Source organism: Phacochoerus africanus, chromosome 9 (assembly GCF_016906955.1).
Source record: "Phacochoerus africanus isolate WHEZ1 chromosome 9, ROS_Pafr_v1, whole genome shotgun sequence".
NCBI lineage: Eukaryota > Metazoa > Chordata > Mammalia > Artiodactyla > Suidae > Phacochoerus > Phacochoerus africanus.
In genome coordinates, this window is record NC_062552.1 from 125,428,905 (window position 1) to 125,445,207 (window position 16,303).

The following is a 16,303-nucleotide window of genomic DNA, read 5'->3' on the forward strand; positions in this document are numbered from 1 at the left end:
AATTGACAGGACACTGTAAATCAACTATAATGGAAAAAATAAAAATCTTAAAATAGATTAAAAAATGAATGTTACCTTTTGTGAAGTGTCTGTTCAAGTCTTTTGCTCATTTAAAAAACTGGGTGTTTTTTTTGGTGCTTTTTAGGGCTGCACCCTTGGCATATGGAGGTTCCCAGGCTAGGGGGTCAATCGGAGCTGTGGCTGCCGGCCTACACCACAGCCACAACAACGCAGGATCCTTAACCCACTGAGCGAGGCCAGGGATCGAATCTGCGACCTCATGGATACGAGTTGGGTTTGTTACCTCTGAGCTACGATGGGAACTCCCCCCTCCCCCCCCTTTAATAGAACATTCCTAATTTTTTTTTGTCTTTTTTTTGTCTTTTCTAGGGCCACACCCATGGCATATGGAGGTTCCCAGGCTAGGGGTCAAATCGGAGCTGTGGCTGCCGGCCTACACCACAGCCACAGCAACGTGGGATCCGAGCCACGTCTGAAACCTATACCACGGCTCACGGCAACACTGGATCCTTAACCCAGAAGGAGGCCAGGGATCAAACCCATATCCTCATGGATACTAGTCAGGTTTGTTAACTGCTGAGCCATGAAGGGAACTCCTGGGTTGTCTTTTTCTAGCTGATTTGTTCTGCATATTTAAAATTTTTGTAGGCAGTGTAAAATTGTACTCCAAAAAGCTTAGATCAATTTATAATCTTACTGAAATTTATAAAGATGATAGTTTTGCCACACATTCTCCAATGTTGGATATTAAACTTTTTAATGGCAAGGGGCAAATGGTATTTCACTATTACTACATTTTTTTTGGCTTTATCATTGTTTGTTTTCATTTTTGGCCACCCCGTGGCAAATGGAGTTCTCAGGCCAGTCACAGTTGCAACCTACACCACAGGTGTGGCAATGCCAGATCCTTTAACCCACTGTGCCAGGCTGGGGATCGAACCTCTGTCCTTGGCACTGCAGAGATGCTGCTGATCCCATTGCGCCACAGCGGGAACTCCTACAACTTTGCTTTTATAAACTAGTGAGATTGCACGACTTTACATTTTGTTAGAGAAATTGGGGTATTTCCATCTCTGATTTTTGTGGAATCATCGTCATTGTATCTTTTCTCCCCACAATGTACATGGAAGTCACTTGTTATTTTTCCAGGAAAACTACTTTCATCAAGTGTTAGCAAACACATACTTCACCATTTAAAAAAACCCTTTACGGCCACACCCACAGCATGTGGAAGTTCCCCGGCCAGGGAATGAGGCCGAGCCTCGGCTGTGACCTACGCTATGGCTGTGGCCACCCCAGATCCTTTAACCCAAAGGGCCAGGCTGGGAATCAAACCTGGGCTGCTGCTGCAACTTGAGCCGCTGCAGTTGGGTTCTCAACCCACTGCACCATGCTGGGAACTCCATATTTCACCATTATTAATTCTGCTAATCTTTTTTTGCCTTGATAGATTCAAGCACTTTATTTTTTTTTAATGAGCTCAGCTTTTTATTATTGAATGTGTTATAGAAGTTTAGTCAAAAAGACCAAAGCCCGTATCATCATCAGACTCCTCAGATTCTTCTTTCTTCGCTTCTACTTTCTTCTCCTCCGCCGGGGCAGCGGTGGAGAATGAGGCTCCACACTGCAGATGAGGCTCCCCACGTTGACACTGGCCAGAGCTTTGCAGACAAGCCTGGCCAGAATGGCTCAGCATTTACACCTGCTGCTTTCATGAGAGCCTTGATCTCATCCTCCGTGACTGTCACCTCATCATCCTGCAGGATGAGGGCAGAGTAGACGCAGGCGAGCTCCGGGGACAGAGGCCGAGGTGTGGATGAATGCTAGGTGGGGGATGCTGGGCACGGTGCCCGTGGCCGGATGAAGTGAGGGCCTCACCCCAACGCGGCCTTAGCTTCCTCAGAAGGACCGAGCACCTTAGCAGCCGCCGAGGAAGGGTCTTTCACTTTTTCAAATAAATTTTATTGGCGTATAGCGGACTTAGAAAGGTGTGTGTGCCGTACTTTGTGTACAGCAAAGTAAATCAGCTATACTCCAGCCAGTCCTTTTCCGATTCTTTTCCCATACAGGTCATCACTCAGGATTGGGCAGAGGTCCCTGGGCGGTACCCTTAGCATCCCGGTGTGTGCAATTTGTTTAAAACAGTGAGATGACTCATAGATACATATCAAAGTGTGTGTGTGTATTTGATACCAGGTTAAGAAATAGAATATTCCTGAATCTCAGGAGCTCCCGACGTGCTTCTTCCGAGGCAGCGCACATCCTGCCTTTTGTGCTATCACGGTGTTTGAGTCGGGGGATGGAGAAAGTGCACGAAGAAATAAGGCAGCTTTCTTCCTGCTGTGGAGCCCTGACAACTACGTCTAGTTGCTCATGACGGAGCAGGATACTGGGAGAAAAAAGAATATACACATGTATGTGTAACTGGGTCACCTTGCTGCACAGCAAAAAACAACAAAAAAAAATTGTATTGGGGAAATAACAATCAAAGAATTTTAAAAAAGAAAGAAGGAAGGACATTTTCTGTCTCACTTGCCAGGCCGCTCTTGTTTGGAGAGGCTGTTCAGGGAACCCGACCCCTGACGTCTTTGTTTTGTGCTGTCACTACAGCATTTCACCACCTGGGTGGCTGAAGCTGTGTCGCTGGCACCTCTAGGGACAAAGTCTTAAGCCTTAGACCCAGACCCAGAAGCAGCCCGTCACTTCTCGCAGGCTTCAGAGGCAAGACCTCAGACACACACACGGAACCTCAGAAACGCAGGCCACCCGGACACCACATGCCCAGTTACAACTCGGTTCCCCAGGGGAGGGTGGGCTTTGGCTGACAGGACCCTTTGTGGTCTGACCACTTTGCTGTGTACCCTGCAGCCAAAGAAAGTGGAAACGAGATGGAGAGAACACGCCTCTCGGTGTAAGGAGAAGCAGTGTCATCACGGTCCAGGCCAGGGTTTCCAGGAAAATGTAAACTAAACAGAGCTTCCAGGTCACAGCCTGGCTTCCGCTTTCCTGGCGTTTCCAGGAGCCCTTTCTGGGTAAGGTTTGTGGGAAATCATTTAGAAAAGAGCTCACAGAGCAGGCCTGAGACGGCGCTCCTCGGAAAGCGCTGCTGGCAAGGCTGGCCCCGGGCTGGCCTCGGGAACCCGCACTTCAGGAGGGTGTGCGTAAACCATTTGTGCAAACAGTCTGGCTTGTGCTGAACACCAGCTTTCCTTCCGGGGCTCTGGAAGTTCGTATGTGCCAGGACAGAGGGTGTGCAAAGAAGCAGCCTGGGTCCTAAGCCTCTAATGAGTGGCCCTGGTTGACACACACTGCGCATGTGCTGTCGCGATCGGCTGCTGGGGGATGTCCTGTGGCACTCCCCCTGGAGGGCACTCGGCTCACCGCTGGTTTCCCTGGGCTGTGCCCGCCGCTTTTTTCTTTTGCTGATTCTGCTTGGTGTCCCTCTGCGGCGGCGGACAGAGCCTTGAGTACGACTCTGTGCTGAGTCCTCCGAGGGAATCACCAAACCTGGGGGTGGTCTTGGGGAGCCTCATGCAGCAAGGTCGTGGAAACACGTGGGGAAATACAGGGGTCGCCACGGCTGGAGCACCTGGCTGGTCTACAGGCTGGGTCAGGCTCAGGATGTCTCAGGAATGATGTCGAGATGAGTGGGATTCGCTGTATTTCCTGCTGCTTCGTTCATCCTGGCCAACCTCCAGGATGAACGAAATACAAGAGTATTTCTATGGAGTGAAGTGGGGGCTCTCAGTTCATTCGGGGGGCGGGGATGGGAGGGCGGGCAGGTGGGAGCTTCCTGAGCACAGTCCAGGCGAGCTGAGCATGGATAAGAATCTGGGTTACGGTACCCAGTGCCCGTCACACCTGATGCAGAACCAGTATCCTGGGACCTCTTTTCAGTATCTTCCTAGGGGTTCCCGTGTCTCTCATCCAGGATTAAAGCTCCCATTTCCGGCACCGTTTGCCCTTCCAGGGTTTCTCTTTTGGTGGACACGTCCTCTCACTGCTTCCTGAGAAAGGGCACGAGGAGGGTAAGTCGTTTTGAGACTTTGCATGCCCCCGAATGTCTATGTTCTGCTCTCATATTTGATTGATATTTTGCATGGCTTTAGTTACAGGCTGCAAGAAATACTTTCCTCAGAATTTTCAAAGTTTTTCTCGGCTGTTCACTTTCATTCAACAACTTTTTTTTTTGCTTTTTAGGGCCGCACCTGGGGCATGTGGAGGTTCCCAGGCTAGGGGTCTAATTAGAGCTGTAGCCACCTGCCTACACCACAGCCATAGCCACGAGGGAGCCGAGCCGAGTCTGCGACCCACACCACAGCTCACAGCAACGCCCGATCCTTAACCCAATGAACGAGGCCAGGGATCGAACCCACATCCTCATGGATACTAGTCAGGTTTGTTAACCATTGAGCCACGACGAGAACTCCTTTTTCAGTTCCTTGTTTGTTGATTTTGCTTACAGTGGTTTACCAAGAGGAAATTTTTTTTTCTTTCTAACAAAACAAACACTTATTTTCCCTGCAAAGCTGGTTCAGGGACTGTATATAAAGGCAGGAGGGGCAGCTGAGCAGAGAGCTTCCAATGCAGCCTGGGCGGCTCAGCCGCAGGTGCAGGCGGGCCTGCAGGGCCTTCTGGCTTCTGTGATGTGAGTGTTGGACCGGACAGGAGAGGAGGCAAAGGAGGCCACCCCGGCCTCCACTGTGGCCTCCCTCCCCTAAGTGCCAGTTAGCAAGGCTGGGGCCCAGCCGGAGCGCCACCGCGTCTGAGAGGGGGTGCCGAAGGAGAAGCCAACTGCCTGGGCTGAGTCAAGGCAGTTCCTTATTTGTTTTTGTTGTTTTGGAGGGAGGTCCTGCAGGTCCCCTTCCCGGGCGGGGGAGGGACCAGAACGCCACAACAGCAGCAGCAGGGACTACAGTGTCCACTGCAACTGACCCTTGAAGAACACAGGTTCGAATGGCCCCAGTCCACTTAGAGGCAGGTTTTTTCCGATAAAGACACACTGTAGTAAGAAGCGATCGGGGCCGGCTGAGTCCAGGACGGAGGTCTGGGGAGCCGGGGGGCTGACTGTAGAGCAATACCGGATTTTTGCCCGTGCAGAGGGTCTGCACCCTTCACCCCGGCACTGTTTAAGCATCAACCGTATTGAGGGGAAAAAACTTTTTCTTTTCATGGCACACCCACGGCGTGTGGAAGCTCCTGCTAGGGGTCAAATCGGAGCTGCAGCTGCAGGCCTACACCACAGCCACGGGCAACGTGGAGTCCGAGCCACAGCTGTGACCTGTGCTGCAGCTTGTGGCAACACTGGGTCCTTAGCCCACCGAATGAGGCTAGGGACTGAACCCACATCCGCTCGGACACTATACTGGATTCTTAACCAGCTGAGCCACAGCAGGAACTCTGAAAAACATTTTCTGTGGCAATATTTCTTCTATGGTTTGTAAGTCTTGCATCCTGTTGAGAAGGATCTACATTCTGAGACTATGAAAAATCTCTTCCTTCTTTTCAGCTGCCCCCGGGGCACATGGAAGTTCCTGGGCCAGGGATCAAAACCTGTGCCACAGCTTCAGGAACGCTGGATCCTAAAACGCACATATTGCACCAGGGATCGAACCAGCGCCTCCGTAGAGATAAGCCAGAGCATTAACCCACGGCGCCACAGCGGGAATGCTTCTCTTTCATATTTTTCATCTTTCAGCCGTTTGGACATTTTCCTCCCAGATGGCTACCCAGTTGTCTAATCCTATTTAGCAAACACTGATCTTTTTTTTTTTGTCTTTTGTCTTTTTGTTGTTGTTGTTGTTGTTGCTATTTCTTGGGCCGCTCCCGCGGCATATGGAGGTTCCCAGGCTAGGGGTTGAATCGGAGCTGTAGCCGCCGGCCTACGCCAGAGCCACAGCAACGCGGGATCCGAGCCGCGTCTGCAACCTACACCCCAGCTCACGGCAACGCCGGATCGTTAACCCACTGAGCAAGGGCAGGGACCGAACCCGCAACCTCATGGTTCCTAGTTGGATTCGTTAACCACTGCGCCACGACGGGAACTCCTGATCTTTTACTTACAGATTTAAAATATTTTTAAAAAACATAAAGTGTTTCTACTTATTTGGGTTTATTTCTGGAATTCTTGTTCTGTTAATCTATTTATGCGCCTTACTACCTTCTTATTTATTTACTATTTTTTTACAGCCACACCTGTGGCATATGGAGGTTCCCAGGCTAGGGGTCAAATCAGAGCTGTAGCCACTGGCCTACACCACAGCCACGCCAGATCTGAGCCCCATCTGCAGCCTACACCACAGCTCACAGCAACGCAGGATCCTTAACCCACTGAGCGAGGCCAGTGGGTCCTCTTGGATGCTAGTCAGATTCGTTAATCGCTGAGCCATGACTGGAACTCCTCCCACTTTTTATGGCTTTTCTTTTTCTTTTTTTTCTTTTTTGCATTTTCCGCTTGAACTTCGAAATCATTTTTAGTTTCCAAATATAGCTTGGAATTTGATGGAGTCACATTAATTCATAGATTAATTTAGGAAAAATTAATACTTTTATGTTGACTCTTTCTATTCTAGAACATATGCCTTTTCACTTGTTTAGCTGTTCTTTGGAGACCTGTAGCATTTTAAAGTTTTTACCGTAAAGATCTTGCAATTCATGTTAAGTATATTGCTAGGTGTTTTATCCTATTCACAACTATTGTAAATAGAGTCTTTTATATATCTGCTAACTAGTGTGGCTTGTATATATGTTGATTTCTCTACAGTAATTCTGTATCTGGATACCTTACTGAAATTTCTTTTTTTTTTAAGCTTTTTAGGGCTGCACCTGAGGCAAATGGAAATCACCAGGCTAGGGGTTCAGTCAGAGCTGCACCTGCCAGCCTACGCCACGGCCACAGCAACACCAGATCTGAGCTGCATCTTTGACCTACGCTGCAGCTTGTGGCAACACTGGATCCTTAACACACTAATCGAGGCCAGGGATCAAACCTGTGTCCTCCTGGATACTAGTCGGATTCTTAACCACTGAGCCACAATGGGAACTATTCATAGGGCTTTCAAAGGGGTCTGTTTCCCCCTAAAAATTTAGGAATTAGTTTGCAATTAAAAAAAAAGGAAAAACAGATATCTGGGGGAATGGCTTGGGAAAACTGAATATAAGATATTAATAATAAAATAAAATTGATATAAATAATAAAAATGACACAAGAAAAAAGATTTCTTTGCCTATCAAAAAGATAATAAGCATTACATCATTAAATCAAGTTGAAAAATAAATACAGGTTTATTAGCTTATGAGAATGTAGGTTATGGAAGCCATCTACACTTAATGACTTTTGTTTGAATATCATGTATTTGATAGCACACTGCTGTTAACAGAAAGCTCGTATATACATTTTGTCTTCTGAGCATTTCCACGTACTTAAGAGGTACGTATGTAATCCTCCAGTTTTTTCTTTTTCTTTTTTTTTTTGTCCTTTTAGGGCCACACCTGTGGCATGTGGAGGTTCCCAGGCTAGGGGTCTAATTGGAGCTGTAGCCACCGGCCTACGCCACAGCCACAGCCATGCCAGATCCAAGCCGCGTCTGTGACCTACACCACAGCTCACGGCAACGCCGGATCCTTAACCCACTGAGCGAGGTCAGGGATTGAACCCGCAACCTCATGGTTCCTAGTCAGATTCGTTTCCGCTGCGCCACGATGGGAACTCTGTAATACTCCAGTTTTAGAAACAAGAAAACAGATTCAGAGAGGTTACTCTCTGCAGTGACCAGGTAAGCAGTACAGTCCACAAACTTGGAGCTTTAAAAAGCCCCACATGTCAGAGTTCCTGTTGTGGCTCAGCAGTAATGAGTCAAGACTGTCCATGAGGATGCAGGTTTGAGTCCTGGGCTCGCTCAGTGGGTTAAGGATCCGACGTTGCCATGAGCTGTGGTGTAGGTCACAGGTGAGGTTCAGATCCAGTGTTGCTGTGGCTGTGGTGCAGCCTGGCAGCTGTAGCTCCAATTTGACCCCTAGCCTGGGAACTTCCATATGCCGCAGGTGCAGCCCTAAAAAACCAACAAAACTCCCCTACATATATGTATATGTTTTAGCTTTTCAGAAATGACATATTATGTATAGCCCTCTGCAACTGACTAGTTTTTTGGGGGTTTTTTGCTTTTTTCTTTTGGCTTCCCCACGGCATATGGAGCTCCAGGGTCAGGAATCAGATCCCAGCCACAGCCTCGACCTAAGCTGCAGCTGCAGCATTGCCGGATCCTTAACCCACTGCGCTGGGCTGGGACAGAACCTGCATCCCAGCGCTCCCAAGACTCTGCCAATCCCATTGCACCACAGTGGGAGCTCCGTTTTTCACTTAATATATTTTGGACATCTTTTCATGTCAGTACATATGGGTTTACATATTTAACTTTTAACAGATGCAATGTATGGCATTTCCATAATTTATCTAATTCCTTATTGACAGATATTCAGGTAATTTCTAATTTTTAACAATTAAAAACAGTGCTTCAGTGAAAACCCCAATACACATAAACCTGGTATATATGTGAGCAGATTCCTTGAATTGGAGTTGCTGAGTGAAATCACGTAACTACAGTAAATACTCTGACAGTGCCCATCAAAATGCTCTCCAAATAAGAGCAAACTACATTCCTACCAAAGGTGAGTAAAAGGGCCTATTTCTTGGAGTTCCCGTGGTGGCTCAGTGGGTTAAGAACTTGACTAGTATCCATGAGGATTTGGACTTGATCCCTGGCCCCACTCTGTGGGTTAGGGACCTGGCATTGCTGTGGCTGTGGTGTAGGACAGCGGCTGCAGCTCCAATTTAACCCCTGACTTGGGAACCTCCATATGCCGTAGGGGAATCCCTACAAAGAGATGAAAAAAAAGTGCCTATTTCATTCTTTTTGTGTGTGTGTGTGTGTGTCTTTTTGCCTTTTCTAGGGCCGCTCCCTCGGCACATGGAGGTTCCCAGGCTAGGGGTCAAATCAGAGCTGTAGCCACCAGCCTATGCCAGAGCCACAGGAACACCAAATCCGAGCCGCGTCTGCAACCTACACCACAGCTCACAGCAACGCCAGATCCTTAACCCACGGAGCAAGGCCAGGGATCGAACCCGAAACCTCATGGTTCCTAGTTGGATTCATTAACCACTGAGCCACAATGGGAACTCCAAAAAAAGTGCCTATTTCTTAATGCTTTGTTAGTACAAAAATATGAGGCAACACTATTATCAACTTCCTATTGATAATTTACATTTTCCAATCTGATAGTAAAAAACTGTTTTAACTTGCATTTCTTTCATTATTAAAATTAAGCATCCTGGAGTGGGAAGTTCGTTCTAGGCATGACAGGAAACTCAGAAATCATGAACAAAGCATCTGATAAATGCAACTTTTGTGAATTGCTCATGTCCTTTGCCTGTTTTTCCTTTCTAATTGATTTAAATAAACATTTTTCTTTTTAGGGACATTATTCCTTGCCATACGTGTTACAAATGTTTTTTCCAAGTTTGTTGTCTTTTTAAATGGTGTTTTGTACCTTGCAAGATATAGAATAAAAATAGCCTAAGGCTTCGGAGTTTTGGGCTATGTTTAGAAATGCCTTCCCCATTTGAAGATTACCAACATGGTTATTGAAGGAGTTTTTTTCTTTTTATGGCCACACCTGCAGCAGATGGAAGCTCCTCGGCCAGGGATTGAATCTAAGCCACAGCTGTGGCAATGTGGAATCCTTTAACCCACTCACTGTACTGGGCTGGGGATCAAACCGGCACCTCTGCAGTGCCCCAAGCTGCTGCAGTCGGATTTGTAACCCACTCTGCCATGGCAGGAACTCATCTTTTTGGACTCTCATGATCAATTTTTATACTTAAGTCTTTGATCCACCTGGAGCTTCTTGGATTGAGGAAGGAATTAGGAATTTTTATTATAAAAGGCCAGTTGGCTGTTCCAACACCTTTATTAAAACAATCCTATCTTTATATGTCTATTTTTACTGGGTCTCATTTGGTGCTCTACTGTATTCCATAGTTTTTTTTTTTTAGGGTCTCACCCATAGCACACAGAAGTTCCCAGGCTGGGGGTTGAACTGGAGCTGTAGTTGCCGGCCTATGCCACAGTCATAGCAACTCCAGATCTGAGCCATGTCTGCAACTTACACCACAGCTCACAGCAATGCCAGATCCTTAACCCACGGGGCAAGGCCAGGGATGGAACCTCATTCCTCAGGGTTCATTACCACTGAGCCACGACAGGAATTCCTTCGATTAATGTTTTAATTAAGTTTTTGTTTTTTGTTTTTCTTGCCCATGCCTGTGGCATGCAGGAATTCCAGGGCCAGGGATTGGACTTGGGCCACAGCTGCAACCAATCCAAAGCAGTGACAATGCTGGCTCCTTAACCTGGTGAGCCCCAAAGGAGCTCCCACAGAGGTTTTATGATGCGTGTTAATATTTGGAAGCAAGTTCTTCCCCAACAGTACCCTTTCAGAATTTTCCATCGTGAATCTTTTTTTTTAGTTGATTGACACTGTCATTTATGGTGTACAGAAGTGATTCAATTTTATCTATAATAGTTATACCTATATTTGTTTTCATGTTCCTTCCTATGATGGTTTATTGTAAGATACCGAGTATAGTTACCTGGGCTACAGAGTAGGACCTTGTTGGCTTATCTATTTTATATATAGACGTTTGTATCTGCTCATCCACACCTCCTAATTTATTCCCCCTCCCTTTTTTTTTTTTTTTTTTGCTTTTCAGGGCTGCACCCGTGGCATATGGAAGTTCCCAGGCTAGGGGTTGAATTTGAGCTGCAGCTGCTGGCTTATGCCACTGCCACAGCAACACTGGATCCCTGCCCACTGAGCGAGGCCAGGGATTGAACCTGCAGCCTCACGGTTTCTAGTTGGATTCATTTCCGCTGCGCCATGACGGGAACTCCCCCACATCCTTTTCCCTTTGGTAACATAAGTTAGTTTTCTATAGGAGTCTGTTTCTGCTTTGTAAATAAGTTCATTTGCGTCATATTTTAGATTCCACCTAAGTGATGTCATATTGTATTTGCCTTTCTCTTCCTGACTTAACATTGGGGTGCGTGTGTCTTTTCAAATTATAAATTTCTCCAGATAAGTGCTCAAGAGTAGAATTGCTGGATCATAGGGCGACTCATTTTATTTTTTTTAATAATGATTTTTATTTTTTCCATCAGAGCTGGTTTACAGTGCTCTGTCAATTTTCTGCTGTCCAGAAAGGTGACCCAGCTACACATAGATGCAATACATGCTTTTTTCCTCACATTTTCATGCTCCATCATAAGTGACTAGATATAGTTCTCAGTGCTTTACAGCAGGGTCTCATTTGCTTTTTTTTTGTCTTTTGTCTTTTTGTTGTTGCTATTTCTTGGGCCGCTCCCGCGGCATATGGAGGTTCCCAGGCTAGGGGTTGAATCGGAGCCGTAGCCACCGGCCTACGCCAGAGCCACAGCAACGGGGGATCCGAGCCGCGTCTGCAACCTACACCCCAGCTCACGGCAACGCCGGATCGTTAACCCACTGAGCAAGGGCAGGGACCGAACCCGCAACCTCATGGTTCCTAGTCGGATTCGTTAACCACTGCGCCACGACGGGAACTCCTGTTTGTTTGTTTGTTTGTTTTAATGAGTTTTTTAAGGAACCTCCGTACTGTTTTCCACAGTGGCTGCACCAATTTACACGTCCACCAGCAGTGCAGGAGGTTCCCTTTTCTCCACACCCTCTCCAGCACCTTTTAATGAGGGGCATTCTGACCAATGTGAGGTGATATCTCATTGCAGTTTTGATTCGTTATTTCTCTACTAATTAGTGATGCCGAGCATCTTTTCATGTGCCTATTGGTCATCTGTATTTCTTCTTTGGAGAAACGTGTATTTAGGTCTTCTCCCTGTTTTTTTGAGTTTGTCAGTGGGTTTTTTTTGGGGGGGAGGGGCACGCCAAAAGCACACCAAGTTCCCAGGCCAGGTGTCAAACCTGCACCACCGCAGCAACTTGAGCTGCTGCAGTCACAATGCTGGAGCCTTAACCTACTGTGCTACGAGGGAACTCCTGAGGGTTTTTGTTTGTTTTTTGATATTGAGTTGTATGAACCGTTGGTATATTTTGAAAATTAAGCACTTGTCAGTCACATTGTTTGCAAATATTTTCTCCCAGTCCATAGGTCGTCCTTTGGTAATGGTTTCCTTTGCTGTGAAAAAGACTGTAAGTTTGATTAGTTCCCATTTGCTTATTTTTGCTTTTATTTCTATTGCCTTGAGAGACTGACCTAAGAAAACACTGGTAAGATTTATGTCAGAGAATGTTTTGCTTATGTTCTCTTCCAAGAATTTTATGGTGTCATGTCTTATATTTAAGTCTTTAAGCTATTTTGAGTTTATTTTTGTTTTTGGTGTGAGGGCGTGTTCTAACTTCACGGATTTACGTGCGGCTGTCCAGCTTTCCCAACATCTCTTGTTGAAGAGACTGTCTTCCCTTCATGGTATATTCTTGCCTCCTTTGACTGTAGGTGTGTGGGCTTCTTTCTGGGCTCTCTATTCTGTTTCATTGATCCTCATGCCTGGTTTGTGCCAATACCATGCTGCAGTACTGTCTGAGGTCTGGAAGGGTTATTCCTCTAGCTTCGTTCTTTTTCCCCAGGATTGCTTTGGCAATTCTGGGTCTTTTATGGTTCCACACACAATTTTAGGATTATTCGTTCTGGTCCTGTGAAAAATAACGTGGGTAATTTGATAAGCATCACATTAAATGTGTAGACTGCTTTGGGTAATACGGCCATTTTAACCATCTTAATTCTTCTAATCCAAGAGCAAAGGATATCTTTCCATTCTTTAAATCATCTTCAGTTTCCTTTATCAATGTTTTATAGTTCTCAGCATATAAGTCTTTCATTTTTTAGTCAGGTTTATTCCTAAGTATTTAAACTTTTTGATGTGGTCTTATTATTATTTTTTGCTTTATCGGGCCGCACCTGTGGCATATGGAGCTTCCCAGGCTAGGGGTCTAATCAGAGCTACAGTTCCTGGCCTACACCACAGCCACGGCAACGCAGGATCTGAGCTGTGTCTGCGATTGATACCATGGCTCGTGGCAACACCGGATCCTTAACCCACTGATCAAGGCCAGAGGTCCAACCTGCTGCCTTATGGTAACTAGTCATAATCATTTCCACTGAGCCACAACAGGAACTCCTGATGTGATTTTAAGAGGGTTTTTTTCTTTTTCCTTTTTGATATTTCATTGTTAGTGTAAAGAAATGAAACATTTCTGTATGCTAAACTTGTATCCTGCTACCTTGCAGAATTTTTTTTTTAATCAGTTCCGGTAGTTTCTTGTGTGGAGTCTTCAGAGTTGCCTATATATAGCATCATGTCATCTGCGTATAAAAATTTTACCACTTCTCTCCCAATTTGGACACCTTTTAGTTTTCTTGTCTGACTGCTATAGCCAGGACTTCCAATATTATGTTGAATAGAAGTGGTGAGAGTGGACATCCTCATCCTGCTCCAGATTTTAGTGGGAAGGCTTCCAGCTTTTCACCACTGAGTATTACGTTGGCTGAAGGTCTGTCATAAATAGCTTTTATTATGTTGAGATATGTTCCCTCTATACCCACTTTATTTATTTACTTATTTTTGTCTTTTTGCCTTTTCTAGGGCAACTCCCGCGGCATATGGAGGTTCCAAGGCTGGGGTCGAATCGGAGCTGTAGCCGCCGGCCTACGCCAGAGCCACAGCCACGCGGGATCCGAGCCGAGTCTGCAACCTACACCACAGCTCACGGCAACGCTGGATCCTTAACCCACTGAGCAAGGCCAGGGATTGAACCCGAAAACTCATGGTTCCTAGTTGGATTCATTAACCTCTGAGCCACGACAGGAACGCCCTATACCCACTTTTTTTTTTTTTGGCTTTTTGCTATTTCTTGGGCCGCTCCCGCGGCATATGGAGGTTCCCAGGCTAGGGGTCTAATCGGAGCCGTAGCCACCAGCCTACACCAGAGCCACAGCAACGCAGGATCTGAGCAACGTCTGCAACCTACACCACAGCTCACGGCAACGCCAGATCGTTAACCCACTGAGCAAGGGCAGGGACCGAACCTGCAACCTCATGGCTCCTAGTCGGATTCCTTAACCACTGCGCCATGACGGGAACTCCTATACCCACTTTAGTAAAAGTTTTTATCATGAATGCTGTTGAATTTTACCAAATGCTTTTTCCACGTCTATTGAGTTGGTCATGCGGTTTTCATCTTTTGCTCATGTGGGGTATCTCCTGCTTGTGCATGCTGAAACATCCCTGTGACGTTGGGATGAATCTCACCTGGTCGTGGCGTTTGATTTTTTCTATGTGTGGTTGGGTTTGCTAATATTTTGTTGAGAATTTTTGCATCTATATTCATCAAAGATATTGTCTTGTAATTTTCTTTGTTTGGTATCAGGGTGATAGTGGCTTCACAGAATGATTCTGGGAATATTCCTTTCCCTTCAATCTTTTGGAAGAGTTTTACAAGGACTGCTTTCTTTTTTTTCCCTTTTCACTTTTTTTTTTTTGTGTGTGTGTGGTCTTTTTTTTTTTTTGGTCTTTTCTAAGGCTGCACTCACAGCATATGGAGGTTTCCCAGGCTAGAGGTGGAATTAGATTTGTAGCCGCTGGCCTACACCACAGCCACAGCAACGCGGGATCCTTAACCCACTGAGTGAGGCCAGGGATCGAACCTGCAACCTCATGGTTCCTAGTCGGGGATTCGTTAACCACTGAGCCGTAACAGGAACTTCTCCTTTTCACAGGAGATTCCCAGGCTTGGGGTTGAATTGGAGCTACAGCTGCTGGCCTACGCCGCAGCCACCACAATGTCAGATCCAAGCTGTGTCTGCGATTCACATCACAGCTCATGGCAAAGCCAAGCTTTAACCCACTGAGCGAGGCCAGGGATCGAACTCGTGACCTCATGGTTTCTAGTTGGATTTGTTTCCACTGCACTACAACGGGAACTCCTCTACATTTGATATAATTCTCCAGTGAAGTTTTTTTTTTTTTTTAATTGCAGATTCCATTTTACTTCTGGTGATCAGTCTGTTCAGATGATCTATTTCTTTCTGGCTCAGTTTTGCTGAGATATCTATCTCTAGAACCTTGTACATCTCTTCTAGGTTGCCTAGTTTGTTGGCATATGATTGTTCACTGCACTTTTAAAAAAAATTTCTGTGGTATCATTTGTTATTTTCCCTGTTTCATTTCATATTTTGTACATTTGCGTCCTCTCTCTTTTCTTCTTGGTGAGCCTGGCCAGAGGTTTGTTGATTTTGCTTACCCTTTCAAAGAACCATCTCTTAGTTTTATTTGTTTTCCATAGTGACTCAAATATTTATTTTTCTAAACGAAATTTAGAAAAATTTAACAAATTCTAAAGAAAATTTTGCTGATTTCGATTTGGATCACATTCAATTCAGACACCGATTCAGAAAGAACTGGCAATTTTACATTCTGAGTCTTCTTACCCAAGAACAAGGTATTCTTACTGAATTATTTAATTTAGTTTTTTTCAGAGAGTTTTATAGCATTCTTCAGGTAGGTTCTGGAAACTTTCTAAATATATTCAGAGACATTGTGCAGCTCAACCCCAAGGGGGCGCCATTCAAACTGTAGTCCATGATTAAAGGTCCCCACTGCCCGAGTGAGGCGTTCATTTCTATACCTTATTTTGTTATTGTGATTATTTCCTTTTGCCAGGTTTAAATTAGATACTATTTTGACATGAGAAAGTTACTGATGTTTGACTGTTCATTTTATAACCTGCTAGACTTACTGTTTCTTCAGTTTTTCAGTTAATCCTCTTAGGTTTTCCAACATGTAATCATAGATAACTAATGGCAATCGCACTTTGAACTTTCACCTACTGCACTGGCGAACACTCCCAACACTAAATACCGGGATTATGAGTAGAACTCACGCCATGTCTTTGGACTTTAAGTCCAATGAGCTTTTTCAAGTACACGTTCAATCCACTAAACGGTCCTGGGCACCCACCACCTATATAAAGCACTGTTCCATACGAGAAAGACCTTAAAAAGAAAACATGTTCAGTGCCCCGGTTCACAATCTTTTCTTATCCTAATAAACAGATCCAGAGCCACAGTAAATACTTATGCAAATACCTGATCATCCTTATGCCATTCAAACCTCTCCATCAAATCCAACACGCTATCCTAGTAAATCAAGACGTGACCCCCAAGAGAGATTTCTCC

General features: G+C 45.6%; 1 pseudogene; it reads right to left on the reverse strand.

Annotated features, from left to right (window-relative positions):
- Window positions 1-1,314: 1,314 nt before the first annotated feature.
- On the reverse strand, window positions 1,315-2,138 carry LOC125136776 (60S acidic ribosomal protein P1-like; annotated as a pseudogene).
- Between the last annotated feature and the right edge of the window lie 14,165 nt (window positions 2,139-16,303).